Consider the following 22,848-nt stretch of genomic DNA (forward strand, 5'->3'; position numbering starts at 1 on the left):
CCTCTCCTCTCCTCTCCTCTCCTCTCCTCTCCTCTTCTATTTTTTGTGCAGCCATAGACGAGCAGATCGCACGGGGGCCATGCTTCCTTGCAATTGCTGGATTGATGTTTCCAAAGGTTTCCCACTTGTCCCCCGTTGTTGCCCGATGCCCCTCAGTCTGTACATATCCCATTAGTCATGCAAGACCAGAAAGAAATCTGATATTCAGTGCCTGCCCTGAAATAATGAATCACAGAATTGTTTGAGTTGGAGGGAACCCTTAAAGGTTATCTGGTCCCAGACCCTTGAGCTGAACAGGGACACCCACAGCTCCATCAGTGCTCAGCACTCTGACACTGAATCTCTCCAGGGATGGGGCATCCACCACCTCTCTGGGTAGCCTGTGCCACTGCCTCACCACCCATTTTTTAAATAATTACTTTATGTCCAATCTAAACCTCCCCTCTTTTAGTCTGAAACCGTTTCCCCCTGCCCTGTCACAACAGACCCTGCTAAAGAATCTGTCCCCTTCCTTTTTCCATCTCCCCTTTATGTACTGAAAGGTCACTACCATTAAAAAGTCCTAACAGTGCTTGGCACCTGCTGCTGGTGCTGGGGCACTGTCTGCATTGTTTCCAGCTTATTAGCCGACCGTAGGGAAGAACATCACCTCCTTGTGCATCAGCTGTTCTGTTTGCAAGCACTCAATCACATTAGTAAAACGTTTTGGGATTGAGAGCTGTGACAACTCCTGTCGGCAGTGTGGGATTGCTGGATGCTGCAGCTGGGAAGTGGAAGGCTGTGATTTCCCAACCAGACCTCATCGGATTTTCTATTTCTTAATTTGTTAGCTTAAATTCTTTGCTGTTAAAATCAGCTTTGTTAACAATGTGACTTTCAGCTGAAATTAGAGTTTTAATTGACAGGCAGCCACTTAGTGGTTTGTACTATTTGGTAATCCTCACAATTAGCCATTTGTCCCCGATGTTTCAGTGATTATAAGAGGAGAGAAATGTTGGCTCTCCAACTAACCATCACACAAGTGATTAATGGAGCATCAACCTTGCTGTTCTATGGAGGCTTGATGGGAATAGGAGAGTATTTATTGTCTTCCTGAAATGAAGTCGGAGGTAAAAGTGCTACAGTGTTTGAGCTGCAAGATGTTTTGGCAATTTGCTCTTGAGTTGTCTGATGTGTTGAGTTCAGGAGACAAATAAAAAGCAGCTGGAAGCATTTTGGTACACACAATACATTTTGGAAATTGAGTTGTAAGTGGGAGCATCAAGGGTTAGACACTGACGTCTTGATCCTGCTCGGGAGACAAAAATTCAAGCTGGTATTTCTTGCTGAACCATCTGCAAAATTACCTGTGAGTCATGGCACGATGATCCGTACCTGACCTGTGCTGCCACCTTATTTCCATGTGGCCTTTTCCTGCAGCCTGCTGGCATGTCAGGCTGCATTCAGGGGCTGCAGCCACCCATGGTGGGCCTTCTCCTGATGGAAGTTTGGGGGATTATAGCATAAAAGGGGAAGAAAGTTACTCAGTTTTAATGCAAGGCACTGAAGGGTAAGAAAACTCATATGGACACACTGAGGCTTCACCATCAGGAGCTTTTTGGAGGTGATGAGTCCAGCCAGAGGCTGGTCTGCACTGGAAGAGCACCCAGCACAACCCAGTGAGCCCAGTAACACCCATGGCCATTGAACAGTGAGCGACTGGGAACCAAAGTGGAGGTGGAGTCACCATTCCTGGAGTTGTTCAAGAGAAGTGTAGAAGTAGTAGTGAGGGATGTGGTTACTGGGCAATATTGATGGTAGATGGACGGTTGGACTAGATGATCACAGAGGTCTCTTCCAACTTTCATGATTCTATGATTCAAAAGAATGAATCCTCAACAGGCTTCAGCATAAGGACACCATAGTACAAAACCTCACACAAGCCATGTGCTGGGAGATGCTGGCCTGGGAGCATTAATTTCAACCTCTGTGAGCAAACCTATTGAGGGAAAAGTTCATTTTTACAGTCGCTTTCCCAGCTGTAACTGTGCTCTGACTGCTGTGGAAATTTACCTTGCAGGGTTCGATTCACAGCAATTTTTGAAGCTTGTATAATAATTTGCTTCTATTAATACCATTCAGTGCCCCACTGCCATTTGTGTGATGGACAAATCTGCAAGTCACAGGTGGAGAAATATCAGGAAGAAGAAAATTACAATAATATGAAGAGCTCAATTTCAGACCAAGCAAACCCAACTGGAAAGCTGGAATGAGAGCCCAGGGACTTTCTAAGGAATGTATTTATCCATGACAATGTGGGGCCAAAGTAAAATCACAATTGATAGAGGGGGATGGGGCCCAACTGTTTTGCGGAGATGAAAAGAGCTGAACAGGACGTGAAAAGTGGAAGAGAAGATGGGAATTTGGGGATGGGTCTCCAGGTGCACTTTCTCAGCTGTTCAAGACCAAATGAAAGCTCACTTCTAGGCCTTGGGGTGCATTTGGGTCAATGCAAGGCCAGACCAGTGATCCCATGGACGGTAACACGAAGCTTGCGAGAAAGTCTTTGGACTTCCTTATTCTGGGTGACTTTGAGCTACATTTCAGTGTTTTAAGGACTCAGATTCTTCCTAATTCAATAGAGAAGCCTTGGTTGTCTGTTCCATGATGAACTGACTCTGTACAGCTGTATTCATCCACTGGAGAACTCAAACATTTCATGTAATGACTGTGGAAATGCAAATGAGGATAAAGAAATGTTCACTTCTTTTCTATTTATACTGTTTTTATCCAGAGAGCCCAAATCCTTTATTTTAACATTACCCTGATCTTTCCTGTCTGCCAAAATTCCGCTTTCAGTTCTGAGTGGATTTGCTTGTTTTATCCAGGTTATAATTCCACAAGAAAGCAGTATCATAAAGGAAAACGTGACATATTCTACTACACCACCGAAATGAAAAGGGATTTACGAAGCCTGTATTTCTTTGTATATACTCCATATATTTTGTTTTCTAAACTAATCAAAAGGAAATGAAACAGAGTCGGCTGAAGTCTCCGCTGTTTATTTATTTGTGTGAATGTCATTTCCCAAATGTAACTTTTTCTATCCCCTCTCTTGTTTGGTGTGGCTTAAAATACAATGCGCTCCGACTGAACCATGAAAGCTGAAAAAAAAAAGTGATTAGAGACGGAGCAGAGAACAAAGCCCACTTCTGAGAAGGTTCAGATCATAAATGATCCCCTGACCTTGAAAACAACCCCGCTCCAGGAGCAGAATTCAAATCTGGATTCTAACTAAGCAGCACCAAGGACATTTGCATTTTAAAGCATTTCGAAGTGCTCAGATAAAGTCCTTGATATTCGTTATGGTTTTACTTCTCAGCAGAAGAGCTGCAGTTCCCTCTTCAGCTGAATGATGATGATTTGGAGCTGCTGGGGCAGGTGTTTCTAACCCATCTTATGTTCCCACCCGCCTTTATCCTTGTTCTTCTTCTTTATTCAGGTTCCCTGGAGAAGCTGTGGATGCCCCATCCCTGGAGCTGACCAAAGCCAGGTTGGATGGGCCCTGGACAACCTGATCTGGTGGGGGGCAACCAGCCCATGGCAGTGGGGTTGAAACTGGATGATCTTTAAGGACCCTTCCAATCTAAGCCATTCTATGATTCTTGCTGACCCCACCTGGCCAGTGCTCTTCCTCCCACCCAATTTTGCTCAGCTATATTCTGCTCAGGGGTATTTAATCCCCTGCATGGCAACAGCAGCAGCTCATGCACAAGCGCTGAGCAATCCCGAGATGTCAGGCATTGCTGGGTGTTAATTAAGCTCTCTTCTCTAGGTCACTGGCAAAATGCTTACTGTCTGGTTTAACTTGGCTTTTCCTTTCTTTACAAAGACAGAAATCAAACATCAAGAAATGAAAAGATGGTGCAAGAAAGACACAGTAATCAATCAAATCCTTTCCAAGGCAGGAGTGCCTGACTCTATGGGACACTGAGAAAACAGAAGCAACTTCCTTCCTCGATTAAAGGTGAAGTGAGAAGATCTCGTTAGCATATTTTAATGAGCTGCTGCCCTTTTGGCTGACAGGCAGTGACTTCCATGTGCGAGGATCAGCTTGTTGGGAAGAGGATTGGCTTTAGCTCCTTTGTACTGCTGGGGGCTCTCCCGCTGCAGATGGAGCCTTGCTGTGCCCAAAGGTGGGAGCTGTACGCTCCTGAAAACGTGCTAATGTAATCACAGCAGGCTTCAGTGCAGGAGGAGCGAGGCAGAAAGATCTGAGTAAGCATAGTCATTGGATTTGGGACTGAATCCCACTTTCCTGCAGCTTCGTCTTGCCATCACCCCAAAAGAGCAGCTGTGAGGTTTAGGAGTGCTGATAGCTTTGTGAAGATGCCTTTGTCAGACCCTGGTGCACGTTTCAGGTGAGACATCCTGAAGGTTGAATAAAATCGCTTTCACTCTCCAGATAGTGCTTTCTTCTTACCTGCTCTGAATTTCGTTACAATAACTTACTGCAGAAGTGCTTGGCGTGGCTTCCTGCTCAATATCCCGGAGAGATATTACAAAGTAGCCCTGGGAGATAAGGGGTAGTGATTGTGGGAGCTTGAATGGGTCCTACCTGAGACTTTCAGTCCACTGAAAATCAAAGATTGCTTGGCACAAAAGCAACGTATAAATCCAGAGATTTATTCCATTCCATCATTTTAAGGTTATAATCATTCATCAGGGTTTTGTTTCATAAGTCCCTTTCAAGACATGACTTCAAGGGGCAAAGTTATTATTATTATATACACATCCATTTCCCAAGGATTGCCTTGCTGCCACGACAAATGGCATCTTCTGCATTTTAGCTTTGTAGGGCAGTTTGAGGTGGTACCAGCAGGTATCAGAGCTGAGGATCTCGTGGTGATCTGCAACTTCTTCAAAGGATCCAAATTACGAGCTCCTGCCACCCACTCTGGTTACGCACATTGTTCTTGGGAAGCTTGCTTAAAATTAACTTGCTTTCTCTTGTGCCAATGGGATAACTTGCAGTGCTTTCAGCTTATAAACATGTTTAACATCTGTTTAAAGTAAAAGCCACAACCGTGATCACAACTGATGGATATAACTCTTCAGCAAGGCCATCTAGGGGGATGTTACAGCCATGATATGCTTCGAGCTGTTGGCCCTCCAGAACAGCTTTACTGCTGGCACTGCAAATTAGGGCTCCCTGTTGTCTAAGCAGTTGATCAAAAGCTTCTTGTCAGGAAGAATTAGTAGCTAGGCAAAAAAAACCTAAAAATCTCAGGCTTGAGGCAAGCTGATAAATGATGTTTTTTTATTTCTGAATCATCCATCAGTTTGTTTTCTGGATCATACTGATGGATGAGTTGTTCCTCTCACCTTGCTTGACTTAGCACGTGCAAAATACTCATGCATCTGTGCTGGGCTTTGTTCTCAAACAAGCCCTCACCCAACCTGAGCAATCTGTCTAAGAATTTATACCTACACGAGTTCCCCTTCAAGCTGGAACTCCACTGCAGTTTTGGGGCATACTGGTGAGATATTTTTTCTAGGTGCTTTTTGAAGGCACTATTGGATCACAAAAGCACACGAGCTGTCGATATCAAACAAGGTAACAGTGCAGTAGGGGGCTTAAATGCAAACCTAACCTCCAACAGGGATGAGAGCTTTCATCAGCCAATACAAAAAAAAACATATAAATTGCTGGAGTGTCACTCAAAATGGTGAATGAAACAACAGTCTCAACTTTTCTTACTGATGAAAGTACATGCAAAATTTGGCATGTGCACTAATAGTTGAACGGCGACATAAATACACCGATGCATAAAGCGGAGTGTTTTCAGTTCATCGCTTGCTTCAACTGTCTTACAGCTGATGTCTTTATTTGACGTGGCCCTCAGGAAGGATTTCTTTAATTCACTTAAAGACCTTGAAGTGTAAAATTGATCTTTTCTGGCTGTTCCTGTAACTTCTCAGCAAACAAATGCTTCTTCCCCAAGGAAAGGCTTTTATATACTTAGATTAATAGTATGTAGAGTTGCAGAAACTCTTCAGTCAGCAGTCTAAGGGATAAGTCTTGAGATATGACTGTTTCTTGCTTATTAGGTAAGGAATGCATTAATTTCGAGGCAAGCAGGAAGCATTCGGTTGTGATGTTTATCTCAAGTAGTGCTGTATCTGGATGCTGTTAAGTGATTTAGTTATCTGCCTGTCCTCTACTTGCAAACTGAGGTCAAACGCAGTTTAAGGGAGCAAAGCCCAGTCAGTTTGAATGGGACTATTTTACAAAGGTTATTTGTGGAACCTCTGTTTTTTGGCTTGTTGGAACAGGAAGCACTGCACTGTTTTGAGCATTCGGGAATCTTGGAGCATGTCCTAGTTCTGAAGAACTTCAGGAGATGCACAGTCCTAAATCTCTGCAAGAGACTCAGCAATGCCTGCTCTTTTGGAAGAAACCTGTTAACGCTGAAGACAAGACAGATAATGTGATATGGTTCATTAATTATAGTAATTATGTTTGTGCCGCAGAGCATTTCTAATTATAAAATGCAACTCAAACATGAAGCTTTTATGACAGGGTACAAATGAAGTTCTCAAAGTCCCAGACACTCCAGTGCAAACAGTGGTGCTTCACACTTTCATACACATACGGGCACTCACTTCTCCACTGAAAACCTTAATCTTGTCCATCAGAAACTTCAAATATGGACAAGATGCCCTTGACAACCCTATACTAAAGCAGGGTCTCATGTGGGCTTGAATGATGGCATAGAAATAAGTATTTGATGGAATAAATCCATACTGCCAGAACACAATGTGTGTTTTTTTTTTTTTGTTTCCGGATGGATTTGATCTTTTCTTTTGCAGGAGCAGTGTGAGTGGCATGTATAAGCAGCAGGAAAACACAAGACAGCGGGATAATTCCACAAGGAAAGAGAAAGAAGGGCAAGTCAACTCATGTATTTTAATAGCACTTCTGAAAGATACCTCACCATGGAAATGGATAGCACGTCAATAATGAAACAACAGAGACAAACCCTGCATAGCAAGCAACCTTGCCCTTTGCTAATTAACAAATCTGCAAGAAAATGCCAGGCTGACAGTGTGCAAGGGACTTCATGTTGCTGTCACCCAGAGATGTCAGCAAGTCAAGGCAGAGTTAAACATTGGCTGTGCAGATAAAACAGAACTGGAAGGTTACTTATGTAGATGTGATTGCAGCTTCTGGAGTCTGTAAGAAAAATGAGAGTTCTTAGCTACACCAGTAGGACGGTGTTTGACTCTTTTTTTGCTTTCTTCCTTTACTTCTAGGCAGCTGTTAGACTAATTAAAGGCTGTATGAACTCAGTAGTGATTTGAATCATACAGGGGAGTGGTTTGCTTAAACATGTGCATGGAGATCTGGGGTTTGGTGTGGTCCATATCTGTAACATAGCTTGCTTGTTCTCTGGCTTCTGTAGACAGTATCACTACATGACAGCCATCAAAGCCTGTAAGCAGCAGGCAATTGCAAATACACATAGAAACAATGAGCCTCTCAAAGCCTGAAAATGGGAAGGAAATTGGAACATGGCTGGCCTTGGATGTGGTATTTTTAATATTTATGCAGGTTTTCCTTGAAAAACTATAATGTGTGGAATTTCTCACATACTGAGGCCCTCAGAAGAGCTCACCACTGGAAAAACCCTTCCTGAAGTCTGGTGATGGCTTTCAGTCTCTGCAAAGCCAAGCTCTTAAATGTGATCAGACACTTGGCAGGCAAAATTTGTAAAATGTGTGAATTGCAAAAACTAATTAATTTACCAGATCCTGATGTCTTAAGTCCTGTTGAAAGCTTGTCAGCTTTTAATAACCAAGATTGGTTTCAGATTCTCTATGAAATCAATCAATGCCAACATCCAGTTAATGCAGGAAAAAGGGGAAAAGATGTACTGGGGGAGGTTACAGTGATGTTGTTCTGTATTCTGCATCTCATCTACCAAAGAAATACATGGATGATTGCATATCTGTTATGAACACAGCAATAGAAGTCTACCAATCTAGCACTGGAGTTGTTTTTGGATAATGCAGATGCATCCACAGGTTTGTGCTACTCAGGCACAGGGTTTGAGATCCCCTCGGCTTCCAAGTTAAACTCATGGAGTGCTTCAGTCTGGAGATGTGATTCAAAGTGACTGGGCTGATAGCGCTCGAGAGAATTACAGCAAAATGGATAAGATAGCAAGCGTATCGGCGAGGTCTCTGAAGGAAAACCTATGTTAAGCTAGTTAAAAATAAAAAAAAATCAATAGCACTTCATGTCTTGACTTGGTATCAGCAGAGAATTTTGTGTAACCCTTCAGAATTCTTTCTGAGTTGCATAGGAGTTTAGCTTCCATTCCAAAAAAAAAACCCCCTTCAAATATCTGGGAGATGGAGTGATATTTATAACAGTGGTTCTTTGTGCCTATGTGATTCTTCCTTAGGAATCAACAAAGGAATGTTCAGTGTTCTTCTTGGTTAAAAGTGTTACTTACAATCTTCAGGACTTGCATTCTGCATTTTATGCATGAACTGAGAGCTGGTCACTGAAACCTCGTATTCCTGAAAATTTGGGAGTACTGGCACATCTTTAGGACCACAGTAGTACAGTTCCTACACTTCTGACAGAGCTGTGGGCTTGCTCATATCACGTGTTGGATGGGATTTGCTGTTTGCTATCCCTACTAACGTTCCTGTTGTAGCAAAGCCCCAAAGAAGACTGAACGAAGTCCTGACTGCAAAATTCACTCATGCTGTGCATAAACTGGGAGCATTCGGGAGACAAAAGGATGGGATGTAGCAGCATTGCATTTGCTTCTAGTGAGGAATGAAAGATGTATTATCAAAAATGGTTTTTCTTTGTCTCACATAACTACAATAAAATGTTCAGGCCGCAGAACCATGAAAAGAAATTCATTTCATGGACTATGCAAGGAATTATGATGAGATTTCTAGCTAATGGCCTTTGACAGATAGAAGGGGTAATAGAAATGCAACTGTATTCACAATCAAAGAAGCAACGAAATGAGGTTTTTAAATGATAAACTTTGTCACACTGAAGCTATCTATTTGTTTTGCAGAAGAAGCAGTTTCTGACTGAGCAGGAAAGGGAACTGGGCAGGTCAGGGGAACAAACCTCAAAGAGCAAAGCAATTAGGGAACACCAACCTCAATTTAGCGTCGCTATTACTATCACCCTTCCCAAAAGCAATCAGTATCTGTACAAAGATGCAACTTACTAGTGGCTGGTGCTGTCCCAGTGCTAAACTTCTCGTTAGCACCGCATGCTTAAACATTACACCCTTGATCACTACCTACAGCAAAACACACCCATGTGCTACCATGCCCAGTAGGTAGGGTGCAAAGTGAGTTGCACTGCTTGCAGCAGAAATGTACCACAGTGGAGTTATTGTCTGGATTGGAAGGTTGAGTGTTGGTCAGCAGGAAACAAGAGCAAGTACGGTGTGCGTATTACAGGTCACTTCAAGGCTGTCAAGATCAAATTTTCCTCTAACCAGACAGACTAGCTGCCACTCAATTGATCTGCGTCTGATACAGGGGAAATAAAAGCCCTGGAAAGCAATACTGAGGAGCAGGAAACAAGAATTATATATATATGTGTATATATTTAAGGTGATAGAGGCAAATGGTGCTTCTGGGAATTAGTTTTCCAAAGAAATGCTAAAATTGCTGACACTAAATGCATGACCTTTACCTGCCTCAGCAACAAGACATTAACAATAACCATTGGATTACCAGGTAGAATTAAGAAGGAAAAATAAAAAGGTGCTAAATAGGTATCGTCAGCGAGGGACCCAATTTTGTGCTTCTGTGAAGTGAAAAGTAATTTCACAATTGTTTTCCAGTGAATGCTGACTGGAAAACTAATATTCTGCTAAGCTATGCATGAACTGGACCACTATTATTCAGAGAGCCTTTGCAAAGAGCTCAGCAATGTAACAACTGTGTTCTGGGTGATGCAGACCTGATAAATCTTCAGAACGAGTATACAATTTACAGGAAGGGAAAATAAACCTTTTGAACCACGAGATGAAGACAAAGCCTGTTGCTAAATATAGCTCTGGTTGTGAAAGGATAATTTGATTTGCAGAAATGTACTGAGGTAGGGAACTGCAAACTGAATATAAAGTAACATGACAGGGCATCAGCAGCATGCATACAGAATGGCAGACTGGAGGATGAAGAAAGACATTAGAGAGCTGCAAGTTTTCAAGAAACAGAATTAGACAGAGCTTTTAGCTAGAGCTTGAAGTCTGAGTATTTGTTTCAAGATGGCAGCAGCCCTGGGAGGCAGTTAAATTTCACAGATTTTCATCTGTGGAGAACGTCTCTCACTTCTTCCTTACCCCAAGGTGTCACCATTTTTCACTGCCTGAGCGTCTAAAGCAACACCATATGTCCCAGTGCAGCTCTACTTAATTCACGCCTGTTGAAGTGGTATGCTTAGAAGTCTTACGTGACCCAAGGGCTGGATCCAGAGCCCACGGACTTCAGCATATGTCCTATATCATAGAATCATAGACTCATGGAATATCCCAAGCTGGAAGGGACCAATAAGGATCAATGAGTCCAACTCCTGGTTCCACACCACATGACTGGTCTGATTTAGCTTCCAAGGAGACAGCTAAGGCCACATCGGGGCAGATGACACATTTAGCTTCCAGGTAGAAATTTGGATATGGCAGAGCTCAAAACAAGAAATGCAAAGTAACTTTACAGCATCGTTTTCCATCACCACTGATTCCCTTTAAGAAATGAAAAAGTAGCAATTCCAGGTGATTACACGCATGCATACCTTTAATTTTCTCCTCACTATTTTTAAAATTAATGTGAACAAAGTCAAGCTCTTCTTTGTGAAAACATTTTATTAATAGCTTCTACAGACTTCAGCTAAATGCGAGATTGGCATTAACACCACGAACCTGGACTGATGCTCCCTCACTACTAACAACTGCTCACTGATTTCAGACATCTACAGTATTCCAGTAAAGAAAAGTGCATGGCATTTTTAGCCTTGCACATTAATTCTAAAAGCTTTGGTTCGTGTAAAATGAAGACTGAGAAGGCTACCAGAGCACTTTCAAATGCATCAGGCAGGAAGACTCTAGGGAAGATGTATTTCAGCTGAAAGAGAATAGTAACAGCAGAACAAACAAAATACATGGCCTCTACAAAAATGTGAATTTTGAATTATTTTTTTAAAAAACAACCGTAGTGGTACTTTTCAATAAAGCCAACTTTTAGGTACAAATATCTTCAAAAATGCGTCTCTCTTTTTGCAAAATCACTGCAGCATTTGACAACGCTGGTCCTAAATACCCTGTTTAATCAATGTTTTGAAGCTGCTACAGCAAACTAGGAGTGATGAATGCTCTTTAGAGATGCCATGGATTGCTGTAGGGAAAATCAGGGGCCCAGATGGGAATAAATCTTGCTTTATTGTCTTTGTAGCAGAATATATCTTTTAAAAGTACAGAGAAGACAACAACTAAAAACTGGTCAGGAAAAGATAACATCAGTTGAGAATAACAAAAATGAAAACACATATTAAAGACACTAATGTAATGTATTGAGCCAGAAATTTTAAAAGGAATACAACTTGATACCGTATCACTTTAGGACAGGAGGATTTTTTTCTTCTGCTCGACAGCGGAATCCATCCTGAGACTTTTTGAGTTCTGCAAATTTGGAGGATTTAACACTAGAAATCCTTTTTTTTTTTCCCAGTTGAATTTTGGTGTATGGATATTAAATGTAGAACAGTGCGAATGTGCTAGATACCTGCAAAATAATCTCTAGTGGATCTGGAAACATAATTGCTGCTGAAACAAAAATGATTGAAAAGCACTTGAACCATTCGAAGTCCGACTGAGGCAGAGACGTGTATTGTGGTTCTTTATTCTCACGATGACTGCATATCCATTGAAGTCAGATAAAACAGCCAGCATTACTCAACACTTGAAAGACTGAATGGCATTTGTGCTGCACTTGGATTGTTCTTAAGAAATGACTAGAATTTCAAGCCCTCAGCTGTTTTACTGCAAACTGATACTGTCCCAACTCGTGCAAGCTTAATGAAACCCACTGTCCTTTTAACCAGAAAAGAAAGCGAGAAGAATCAAGTGTCCTCATTCTGTAAAGAAGTAAAGCTGATATTCCAGAGGCTTTGCAAGGACTGTGTTTTTCACAGATGCAGTTCCCCAGATAATGGTGCGTACCTCTATGTACTGTTCAAACAGTCTTAAAGAAAAGGCACATGTAAAGGTCGGTTGTGACCCAGATTTTCCTTTGATAGCTCTACACTTAGCAGAAAGCCATCGGCCCTGTTAGTGTTATTAATGCCAGCAGAAGAGATGTGAGAAATGACTAATTTCTAACTTTTCCCCTCATCCTTACAGGAAATTTCCTCACTGCTCACACCAGTAACTCCTGTGTCCTCACATCTGCCTTGAACTCTGCTATGTTCCAAGGGAAGAAATTGGCCATTGAGGGTCTGATGCTCAGATTAGGGAGGCACAGATTAGGGAAGTTCTGTTGAGCTTCACTGATTTACGATATGTGCCACTGTTTGAAGTCCAGCAGCACTGAAATCAGCAGCACAGAGATTTATATCAGTTTGGGATCTACTGCTTTTTTGGCCTCTTTTCAGAATTGGGCTCTCATATGGATTTGTATGAATGACTTTTCTAAGCGATCCCTACAGAATAACCTAAATCGCTATAGCACTTAGGAGCACCTTCATCTGGTAGATGCTATCATCCTCTTCTCTGCATACTGCCTATCTCATCACATGCAGTTGGATGCTTATATAGTGCACAGTTGACTCAGTGGGGTCCTGATCTGACTGGGAGGTCCCATAGCTGTGTGCGGGATGATGAGGATTAAAGGCATGGAAATACAGAGCTGAGATCTTGAAAAATGTGATTTTAGGTTGTGTTAGATGGATTTAAGATGATTTTGTCACACCTAACCTGAAAGAATAATCAAAATAGGAACAAATTATATCAAAATCCCATAAACGGGCCATTTTAGAGCACATCTACTGAAAGGCCTTTTTTTTTTCTGTGTAGAATTTGGTGCAAAGACTTTCATAATTTTTTCTTCTTTATAAAAAATAATATAAGTCTCCAGTGCATAGCAATGAGAGAAAACTAGACTTTCTTATTAGAGCCATAAAACTTCACCCATCTAAACTCAATTGCTTCTCTGAAAGAGTTGAAATTCAGCCTTAAGGCAAATTATTTCCCAGTGTTATACATTTACTGCAACATTTAGTTATAAAGGACTGGGTGCTATCCATCCCTTGCCATGCCCAAATGCATTTATTTACTTGCTTCTCCCTTCTCTACCTTTCATTCTGAGTATAATTGAAGATATAATTTGAAGAGTATCGTTAAATGGAACCCATGCAGCTGATTATGTTATTGCTGTTGTAGGTAAAACTTTTAGTAGAAATAAATATTTTGAAGAGCCCTTCATTTGTATGCCCGATGTTGGTTCTAAAAATATGAGAAAATGAAGTGATAATTTATCCAATTCCTGTTGATCCTGGAATGCCTAAGAGGTTTTTTAATAACAGAAATAAAACAGATTGATATGCGTTCCACCACCTACTAAGTTTGATGGGTTTGTTCATTTCTGGGATAAATCAACTAAGGACTCACATAAACAAGGTACTGGTGCTGGCAGCTTGCAAAAAAAAAAAACAAAAAAACCACGATACAAGGGGATTAATGTGCTTTTAAATTTGTTTTGAAAACGACACGGACATTAAACTGATCAAATCAGCTGCAGAGTTCTTGTCCAAAGGGTTCTGCAATCCAATAATCACATAAAAGACTTTCCTAGAGATCTTAACTAATGGCAAATAGAAAAGGGGGAACAAAGAGAAAGGCTGGGTATGAGAAGAAGGATTGCTGCAGTCCTTCACTTCTGGGAACTGCTATCCACTGTCTGGAGATCTGGACCTCTCTTCTGTAGGATGCTTGCCAATGGATGTTGCACCTTCCAGCCAGACGTAAAAAGGGGTACATGACTCAGGGGTCGGTACTGGGGCCCGTACTGTTTCATATCTTTATAGATCATCTGGATGAGAGAATCAGGTGCACCCTCAGTAAGTTGGCAGATGGGACCAAACTGGGACCATCTTACACACCACAGATCAGGTTTACGTGTGGAATACTGAAGATATGCTCAGGACTGCATTCCCCACACCTCTCTGTGCAGAGGGAGGATTCTTTCTTGCGGCATTACTTAGGCCACTCTTGGCCAACAGACACCCACCCAAAGGGGAATGTCTGTCCCAGAACCCCTCCTTCTCACACCTTGATGTTCACAGAGCTGCTTATTGTACTTCTTTTTCCCTCATACTTCCATGTTTTTGCTTCAATATGCTTTCACAGAAACTTCTGGCCTGCGGCCAGCAGCCTCCCTGGACACTCCTCACAAAGGCCTCTGCTGCCAACACCTCACCACGTAAACCCCACATGAGCATTAATTAGCAGAGTGGTGGCATATGTGAAAGATTTACAGTGAGTATAGGAGCAATGGTTTTGTCAGGCATGGTGGTGAAGGGAGAACATGCAGCAAGATGGCTGCATTCCTCAGAGCCAGGCCCTGACAGAACTCCTCAGAACAGGAGTGAGTGGGATAACCACAAACTGCCTCCTTAATTACCACTCAGTCCTTCTGTGCCCACTCTTGGAATCCAGCCCTTTTGTCTTCTGTAACAATATAGTGTCACCCTGGGTATAATGCCAGGCAAGGTGGTAGTTAAGGAGAAGCTCTTTTCACAAACCGCTGAGCCTGATGTTGTCCACCCTGGCAAAGTTGCTTTATTTATAATCAATAAGACATTCCTTAACTTAGCAGGCATTCATTACCATAGCTGTCAAAAAACACTTACAAAATACAACATGCCTTTAATAAATCAGATAATAAACAAACATAGCATTTCAGATTCAGGTTGGTGATTTATTCCAAGATGGCTGCCACTAGATGAGCCACCTCAGATGTTACTGCTCTGCCAGAAAATGTTCTTCTGCTGATTGATCTTCCTGGATTACTTTCATTTTGCAGAGTAAGTGAGCTTGTAATTTGGAAGACAAGTTATGTAATACTACCAGTTTATCTGTTTTGAGTGTTTTATAAACTGTGGTGTTAAGGGCCAGAGCCTCAGCTGCTGCAAATTAACTCACCTGCACTGAGGCCCAATGACTACACCCACCTGGAAGTAATAAAGAGCAATTTAAAGGTTTAATCATCTCTTAAGCAAATAAGAGGGGAGAGGTGGGGGCCTGTTCTTGTTTGTTTGGCCTGTTTGCTGGTGTTCCTCCAGGTTAGTGTTTTGAACTGCTTTGTTTTCCTATTACTCTTTGTGAGGGGGTGGACAGAGAAGCCCTTAAGATGGATGGCAGTACTTAACCTTCCTGCTTTGGGATAATTACTTTGATTATGTTACTGGTTGCTAGATATAGAAAAGTAAGCTGTTCTCTGTTCAGGGGCTGGGGGGAGGTGGTGTTGCTGTCCCTGGAAGTTTTCAAGAGAAGGGTTGGTGTGGTTTAGTGGGGATGGTGGTGATGGGTTGGGTCTTGGACTCGATGAACTTAGTTGTCTTTTTTAATGTTAATAGTTCTATAATTCAGTGTGTACGGTGTATCCAACCTCACTGAGTTTCTATTTGTTCCCCAGCATCTTTGGAGCACTTAATACCTGCAGGTGTTGCTGAAAAATGCTGATCTACAAGTGGAACAGGCATGAAATGGAGAAAAGCACTAAAATGCTCTTCTAGCCTTTGCACAGTCTGTCTGCAGTTGGAATGTAAGTGTCTGCTCTTTACTTGGCTTTTGTGAACTGCAGCTCAGTAATGTTCTTGGGGACGCTGTGGTGTAAGGCATAATTTCTCTCCTTGTCTACAGAGTTTATTTATTCCTACTGTTACAGCTAAACCCTGGAGGTGTTTTTAGATGTGAACTTGTTGGGAGCATTCTGATCCTGGAGGAATATGTATCACTTGCCTAAAAAAGTGCTGAAATAATTCTGCGGGAGGTGCAGATCAGCACTGAGCAGGTGTCTGGCCTGAGGGGTACCCATAGAGAGGCAGCGATGCAGGCACACTGAATTGTGCTTTGGTGCTTTAATTAGGTACAGGAAGGAAGATGAGTAAAAACCCATTGTTATTCTGTTCAGAGCTCAGTTTTGCTAACGCAGCGCAGCCTACACTTCTGAGTCACTGGTCTCTGCTGTGCAGAGGACTTCCTTCCCAACAGAGCTGCTTGATTCAAAGTCCAAGAGGAGCATTTCTAAGGCTGCTCAATAGGCAGCTGCCATCTCATCTTCCTCACCTCTTGCTTTCCTCTAGATAGCTTGTCATTAGATTTTATGAGGCAGGCATTGATGAAGAGAGGTTGTCAACCAGGACAGATTTCTTTCATTTATCTCTTGAGTTTTTAAAGGTGTCTGAAATAGGAATGTTAAAATTAGAAGGTCCTAGGTCATGTAATGTGTGTAAGTCAGCCAGACTGGCAGTGTTTTTGCTCCATGCCCTACTTGGTTCAGCAAGAGGTATTTTTACAATATTGCAAAGGTGTCTATCTGCCATCCTGAGCTGGCTGCCTGTCTGCATGGCTGTTGGGAGCCTGTCAGAAGAGTTACTCCATTGCAGGAGAGTGAAGCTGTGAAAGGGAACAGCTGTGCCTCTGTAAGTGTGCAGTATCTGTGACTTCAGACTCCTTTTGTGCGGAGGACAATTTCAGTGTGAGCATGTCTAGCAGGTTGGTGTTATGAACTCCTTTCTTAGGAGGAAGACTTATTACCTGACACTTCTTACCGTGTCAGTCTGGGCCTCCTGCGCTTTGAAAATATTTTTCTTGATTCTAGGAGCTAAGCTACAACTGGTATAATTGGTATTGCTTTGTATGCCAGTAGATCACCCGGTATCAGCTGAATATGACTGATAGCTCCAGTGCTCTTGTTGGCTAGTTCAGTTAGTATTTGGGAGGAAAATGAAAAGACACCTTCAAGCAGCGATCAAAGGTTTAAAGACTGTCACACAGGAAGATTGAGGTGATGTGATGTATTTTCCAAAAGGACTATTTCCTTTTGGTTTTTGTGGCAGGAATTCTTGTTTGTACATTATCAATAGCAAAACAGAAGCTTGCTCAGACTCTGTGGAAATAGCTTGGTTACTCTTACCACTAGCTCTACTGCTAGGGTTGGTTCTTTCTCACAACTGCCTTAGAAAATGGAAGTCACTCTACTGTGCTGCAGCAATTTAAACTTCATCAGAATCCATCACGTTTCAGGACCATGATATGGGCTAGCTGAACTGAATGTCATGTGTACAATTACAGCATGGACTACTTTAACAACCAGAAGGAAATGCACCATCCTCTAATAGGGCTGGACAAGGCTTCATTAGGTTGGTTATTGGAATGATTTGAAATTCAATCTTTGCTCCAGGGGATTACGGAACTGATTATGATACGGCAATAATATCTTCTTGCCAGAGATCTGAGAGCACTCAGTGAATGTTCATGATGCGTCTTGTGTGGAAAGTGAGAACAACTGCTTTTCAAAATGAGAAAGCCAGTGGACACTGTGGTTATGACAGGCAAGGGCGTGGGTCTCCCTTAATGAGCTCCAGTCCTTTGGTGTAGTTCCTTTGTTCTGAACAATTTTGGCTCAGCGCAATGCAGAGTAACAGTGCTTGTGTATCCTCTAAGCACACCTTCCAGTGCACTGATTGATAGCCATTTTAGAGGCTGTTCTGCAGACTCATTGTCACTGTGTTTACCACTGGCTATACATGCTGTACTTTGTGAGAAAGGGTTGGTCTAAACCTGTAACAAGAAAAGAATTTGTCTTCTTTCTTCTTGCGGTTATTACTCAGAAAGCAAAATTGAATTTCATATATATGTTTTAAGTTGCTGTGCTGTAATCTGTTTACTTTTCCCTTTGGCATTGTATTTTGGGTGGCTAAGCAGCTTCCTTTAGAATAATTTTCTTGCTAGCACACAGGAGATTTTTCTCTACCAAAGTTATGCTGAATTTGGTAGAAAATATTTTTTGGCATGGGCAGAGTGCTTTTAGCTGTATGTGTATGCAGTATGGAATGGGGAGTGAGAAACTTGACTGATTTGGTCTCTTAATATCTTCAAGGATCTGGGCAAGAATGTGTTAGTGCTGGTAAAATGAGATGAAATAACCTGAGGTATATCATTTCAAATCAGATTCTCAACTGTACCTGGCGTTCTGAAGTGAGAAAAGCATCCAGAAATAATCTCTAAGAAAGTCTGAGATGGGCAAGGTTGCATAGGACTGGGCAAGTGACTGCAATACCAACTTTGTCTTCAATATATCGAATGCAAAGAACTAAGAAATGCTTGATGTACTGATTTTTCAAAACCCTGAAAAGTACTGGATACAGAAATGAGTACTATATTCCTACCCCAGTTTTCCTCTTAAGAGGAGGATAGCTCTTTCTGTTGAAGCTGGAAGTGTTGAATTGACATGAAAATGTAATTCTTACTCAGCATTGTGTACTCAATCACTGATAAGGATGAGTCTTAAATCAAGTTAAAATTATTGTTATTGATTATGCATATTTTCAGTACTTGTTTCCAGCGGTCTTAATAAGCACAGGTATATAACAGCTGCTCCCAAGCAATAAATCTCCTTGGGGAAAACGTTCAGTTGGTGTGAAATAAGACCCATCTCCTCCCCAGTGTTAAATTCAATAGCTTATAATCTATGAACCTGCTCTTCTGTGGTCCTCAAAAAATGGGGATATATATATTTAATATCATCAGTGTCATCTCAGCCTTTTCTCTGCTCTTGCAGGTGAGTTGAAATTTAATACTGATTAATGCTAACAATGGACTGCAGTTGTCTCACTCTGAGTTTCTACACTGGCCAACAAATATTGTATGAGATATAAAGGCATCTGTCCCTTGCCCCTCTTTCACCTTCTCCACATCACAAATGAGCCCTTGGCATGGCATTTCAGTTAGGAGCTATGTTACTTGTCATTCTGCTCATTCATCTCCAGGGGCAGGAGGTTAATTTGAGTAGCCAAGAGATTAAATACAGACTCTTGGACGTGTTTGAAGAACTGCTCTGGCACTGGAAATACCCTAGCTGCTGCCAGCACTGTTCCTTGCCATTCTTCTCACTGTGTTCCCAGTGTGTAGAGCACAAAATTCAGGGGGTGTGAAAGGCTGTTATGGGGTAATGATCATGGGAAGCTGAGCACCCACAACCCTTGTGACACAGCATCTCCTCCAGCAGAATGGCTTTTTGGCCATATGCTTGTACTTGGCTATGGTACAAGTGGCTGAAAGGCAGTGTCAGAGAGGAGCTAACGAGCCTGAAGGGATGCATGAAGAGGAGGAGAGAGGAGAACTAACACAGCCATCCAAAAAATGATTTAACTTCTGGCGTACCATCTTTTTTTTCCCTAAATCCTTATAAAGTGTCAATCTTCAAGGAGGCATTTGTGTCTGGGGGAAAGTGATAAGAGTCACAAGTTTCCTAAATGTTCACTGCCCATGGAATGGATTGAGTCTTTGTATGGAATTTAAGTCCAGTAATTAGGACTGGACTTCTAGTCCTCTTTTCCCAGATACCTGAGAATCTCATGAATTGGGATTTTAGGCTATGAAGCAAATGCTTGGAGAACATCAAATCCCTAAAACAAGCAACACTGGAATCAAAGCATCAATTATCTGCTCTGCTGGAAACTTCCCTTGTGATCCAAAACAACTTCAATCCAGTTCTGCAAAATGTACAGAGAAGTTCCTCTTCTATGGCTTTCAATGCTGCTGTGGTTCATATGGCTTTGGATCTCGGGGCATTAACTCTTTGGTAGCAAAATCCTGAGGTCAGTGGTAGTTCAGAGCCTAGGCAGTGTGGCTGTGAGCTTTAGTTGTTTTATCTATAAAATCGAATTCCTAACTTTCCCCTCCTCCCGCTGTAATCCTCTGACCTGTTCAGCCTGTCCTTTCTTGAGGAGAGCGATTGTTTCTATGGATGGCAGGGTCGTTCGTCAGCAGTTCAACGTGAGAACATCCACATTGTCACGATAATTGATCTTCAGTTCTCTCCAGTGCCCAGTGCAATGAGGGGCAGGCATCGGCCAGTCCTCTGGTTGCAGCAGGAGCATCTGAAAGCTTGGGCACTGAAATATCCTCCTGTAGGAAAACTTGTCAGAGCGGTGCAACCAGGAGGTAAGTTTTACATGCTAAGGTTAGAAACAACCTTTGGGTAAAAGGAATTGGAAAGAGAAGCTGTGTTAGACTGGACTGTCGCTATTACATAATGTATTGCAGCAGCATGACTCCACAGTTCTGTTACAGCGCTCTGCTGGTTACTACATTTTTATTACCCTGTGAATGCCAGGATTTGGAGATAGGGTTTTATCGATTGCTGTTACAGCAAGCTGATGTTCAGCCAGTTGAAAATGGTTTCAAAGAAAGCTTATTTTGCTGTTTCGTGCGTTTTTGGATTTAGTTTAGTGTGGATTTTTTTTGGAGCTCTAAATCTGGGCCCAGTCTGGTGTGCTCTGTGATGGGTCTGTACGTAGTAAGAGACTTTTGATTGGTGTCAAGGAACACACATAAATAAAGCAAAGGTCTTTTTATGGCAATAGATAAAGGAATCTGGCATGACATCCTGCACAAACCACTGGAAAAGGCAGACAAAATGTTGACGTGGCAATTTGTAGATTTTCAAATTGAGCTTGAGTTGGAACATTACACGAATAGAATCAAATCCACTGAGCGTGGCATTTGTAGTAGCTTGGGGAAGCACAGGAGCTGAAATCTGAGGTTTTAAGTGAGTCAAAGCTACCGCTGAGTTCATGAGGGTATAAAATGGAGAGGTTGCTTACTTTGTGTCCTCTGCATACCCAATAGAGTTCAGAATTTCAATAAGTAGTTAGTGCTATCGAACAATTCTTCTGTGGTCATTAATAACAACTTGTGCTACAGAACGAGTTTTGAACACAAGGCAAAAAGCTCCCAGCATCACACACTGCCAATTCCAGAACATGCCAGGCTTTCCAGTTGGTAGCAGTCTGAAATCCAAATGGTTTTAGTTTTCCACGTTTGCAGATGACTGAAACAATAGCTGACAAGTCTCACAAAATGGAAGAGAGTCTTGGAATTGCAGACGGTTTTCTCAAATTCTCGGTCTCTCTCATTTGTTTTCATGAGGCATAAAAGCAAGTGTGAAGTGAGAAGAATCGAGGTTTTCTGTAAGAAAGCGTTTTGTGGTTGCAGATGAAGAGCTTGGCTATTTTCAGATCGTCGGTTTTATTTCAGCACATTGTGGTGCTACATATGAAATGCAGAGTTCACAGCTACTTATGGGTCTGGATTCAGAATTTCACTGAATTCATTGGAGAGCTCGAAGAAACGTGAATGCAAAGATAATTAATTTTTTCCCCAGAAAACACTGATATCTTGCACAACTTCTGAGCTTGTATGTGTTTTTCTGATTGAGAAAAGTAGGGGAAAAAAATACATTGACAGCAGCAAGGCCTGAAAAGATGCTAGAATTTGTCCTCGTCTCCAGTATAGCAACACTAGAGAAGACAAGGCTGTACTCAAGTGGCCTTTTGCTCACTTAGGCAGGCAACAGGATTCAGAGACAACGTGGAAAAAAGTGGTGTGAGTCCTGTTAGCCATCTCCTGTGATATTCTTCCTGCTAATATCAGTAAATTCTGCATCTTAATTCAGTGTTGTGACATCCAGCTCTGTTTGACCTGGTGCTTTGGAAGGGGCGGTGGTGTCACTGGTATTCCTTTCTCTTGTTTTCACTGTGTGTACAGTAGGACTAAAGATACTGCTATGCTGTTTCCTGAAGTCTACAATTAGCTGCTATGTAAGTGGTAAAAATGGACAATTCATGTAATTATGTAGGAGTATTGCCTAATTAAATGATTACATCTCTCCTAAAGATGGAATATTTGCATAAACGCAAAAGGGAAGCTGCACTGAATATCCCAGTCTGAGCTCAGTGAAACAGCTGTAGGCTACTTGCACACCTGTGCTTTCTACAGCCAGTTTTGGGGATTTTTAAATATTGCCAACGTGGGATAAAGAAGGGAGAATCAGGGACATGTGTGTTTCTACCCCAGAGGCAGAAACGCTGATCTCCACTCCAACAGGATTGCTGCCAAAACAGCTCGACTGATCTACATTTTATCTGCAATGCATCAATAGGCTGTGCAGCCCTGTTCTGGCATTACTCTCATTGCGTGTGCGTAGATGCAGCCTCACCAGCCCACCTCAATGGAATGCTGCATCCATCTGTAACTCTTGGATTGCTGTGCATTAGCCAACTGGTGCTTTCTTGGGTCGAAATTGCTCTGTCTTGGAATAACTAAATCACAGGAAGATTTTTCTTGTTGGGGTGGTCTGAAAATTGCTGTAGGTGTGGGGAAACACTGTAGAAACATTAAGATGGAACATATAGAAAGGGAAGCCCTCAAGGTTTTGATGAGTCCTTGATTTGCCCTGTAACACCAGCAGCGTGTTTTACATAATTTGTAGGGCTAAATACAAGGCTTTGGTTTCTTGCTTGCTTGCACACCAAATGTGCATTTTGAAAGCATTGCACTCATGTTTTGCACAAGGTGTATCTGCGTTGCTGTTGGCTGATGGGAAGGCAACGTGAACTCTTGGATCAAGATTTATTACATGTTCTTCCTGTTCAACAGGACCTTTGAACCAGAGTAGAAAAATACTCAGCTGGGAGCCCCAGTCCAACCAATACACCTCTTCTGCCTCTTGCAGAACTCAGCATCCTTTGAGAAAATG

Source organism: Numida meleagris, chromosome 21 (assembly GCF_002078875.1).
Source record: "Numida meleagris isolate 19003 breed g44 Domestic line chromosome 21, NumMel1.0, whole genome shotgun sequence".
NCBI classification, from domain to species: domain Eukaryota; kingdom Metazoa; phylum Chordata; class Aves; order Galliformes; family Numididae; genus Numida; species Numida meleagris.